Source organism: Herpailurus yagouaroundi, unplaced genomic scaffold (genome assembly GCF_014898765.1).
Source record: "Herpailurus yagouaroundi ecotype Mexico unplaced genomic scaffold, PumYag 28, whole genome shotgun sequence".
Lineage (NCBI taxonomy): Eukaryota > Metazoa > Chordata > Mammalia > Carnivora > Felidae > Herpailurus > Herpailurus yagouaroundi.
In genome coordinates, this window is record NW_024412376.1 from 104,616,314 (window position 1) to 104,618,546 (window position 2,233).

A 2,233-nucleotide genomic window follows, 5' to 3' on the forward strand; every position below is an offset into this window, starting at 1 on the left:
AGGGGAGTTTGTCCAAGCTGCACACCCTAGGCTCTGAAACAGTGGGGGGGGGGGGGGGCCACTTGTTTTCAGTCTTTACAACCATCCTAAAGGTGGGCCAACGTGCTAATGCTCTCAGCCGCAACTTGGAACAAGTGTAACTTAGTTAAGTTGTAACTGACGGATATCTGCCATCCCTGTATGTATTCCTATTTAGCCAGAGCAAAATGGGAACCTCTAAAAACCGGGCACTGACTTTTGAGTTTTTAGAGGAGCCAGGGGGTTTGCATCTCACCCTCAGTCTCTCCTGGGTTACGGGGGTCTCAGGAACAGAGTATGTTTATCACCTTTGTACCTGAAACACAGAGTAGTAGATGCTCATTAAACGTTTGTTGAAAGAACGTACTGAGTAAAATAGTCCCTAAAAGCAGTGGCCACATCAAGTGCAGTGGGGCCCCAAAAAAGACCCCTCCTCTTTTTTCATTTAGAAAAACCTGCCCTCCCCCAAAAAAGACCCCTTCCTCTTTTTTCATTTAGACAGTTCACATTCTCTCCATCCCATGTAACGTGCTATGAAAACTCAGCTTCCAACACACTCTGGCAACCAGCTTACCACTCCTAACACACTCCTTATAGAAATTTTATAGCCACCACTGACTGGAAGTAACTTAGACAGTTTGTTCTCTCAAGAATCAATTTGATTAAAAAAAAAAAAAAAAAAAGACCATACAATCATGGCCCTCAAGTTTCAGTAAGACATATTATACTTGTGCTACTTTTTAAAAAGGAGAGGAGGTGGAGGGAGAATATCATTTCCAAGTTACACCCAATTCACCATATGCAGTGTTTCTATATAACATCCCCCTCTCTGCCCCGCTTCACCACCGGCCGTGCACAGGTGTCCACACTTGCCCACATACATTATCCCCCCTCCCCTCAGCCCTGATTAGGGAGAGAGCAGGTATCCCTAGAGCCCCACCCCAAGATGATCAAGTGGTTGAAAGGGTCAACCAATCAGTAATATTAGGCACATTTAACACCTTCTGTGGGCACCTAAATTGAGACGTCAGGAAAAGAATTATATTAGCATAATCTATTTCATTATGATAGAAATTTAGTAGGCATTTTTATGGATATGGAACTAATAGTAACTAGCTTATCTGTATGAGTTAACCTCTACAAATGAGTGCTTCACTCCAACAACCAATGCTTCCCCTGGCAAGGAGTTGATCGTTCACTAGTCAGAGACAGCTGGTTCTGTATCTTCAATATGTCCTATAGTATCTCCTTGGATTGGCCCTACTGTCACCTACTGACATTTCCCTGGCCTTGGTGCTGCCCAATCTAGGGAACTGATTTATCAATTCCTCCTGTAAATGATAGCAAAAACAACAATAATAGCTAACACACATAAAAATAACAATAGCCTAACACTGCACACGTTTACATTTAATCCTGCAAGAACCCTATGAGACAGGTACCATTATTATTTCCATTTACAGGAGAAATACTGATGTTCAGAGAGTTAAGTAATCTGTCCAGAGTCAGATGACTAAAAAATGGCAAAGCATATTAGAGCAAGCAATGCCAGCTGCAAAAGCAGGCAAACCCCCGAATTGTAGTGTCTTAAGACAACAAAAGTTTATTTCTCAATCACATCTTGGCCCTGGGTGTAGGTGACTTCTTCTTATTAGTAGGGCGTGATGGAACACATGGCATGTAGCTTCCACATATGGGTAAGAAAGCAATAAAGGAGGTACTGCAATCCCGAAGGGCGTTAGCCCTTCCTCTTAGAGCCCAGTGGCAAGAATGAGTCACATGACCCCAACCTAACTGCAAAAAAGGTCGGACCCATAGGAGGAAACATGGATATTTAGTGAGTACTAACTGTATTGATCCACTCCAGAGCCCCTGCTCTTAACTGTCTTAACTATCCTTAGCTCCACTATTTTGCCTCTTAGCAAAGCCCCGGTTGAACCTCCCCTGCTAACACTAGGGCTTTTGTGACCTTTGTTGCAACTGCTCTACTGTTTCTCCAACTTATCTTTACTCTCCTTTTCCTTTCTCCCTTCTGCCCCCTTTCCTCTGCTTCTCACTATCTTCTTTCCGCACAACCCCACCCTATGCATTGGGTCTTCTATCACATCTTTCTTCTCGTACCTGCTCTGGGAGTGATCCTGCAGTGTTACTGCTTTTGTTCTGGTTTGTCAGTTTCAGCATGTGACAATATTTGTGGCTTTTTTTTTTCCTGCTT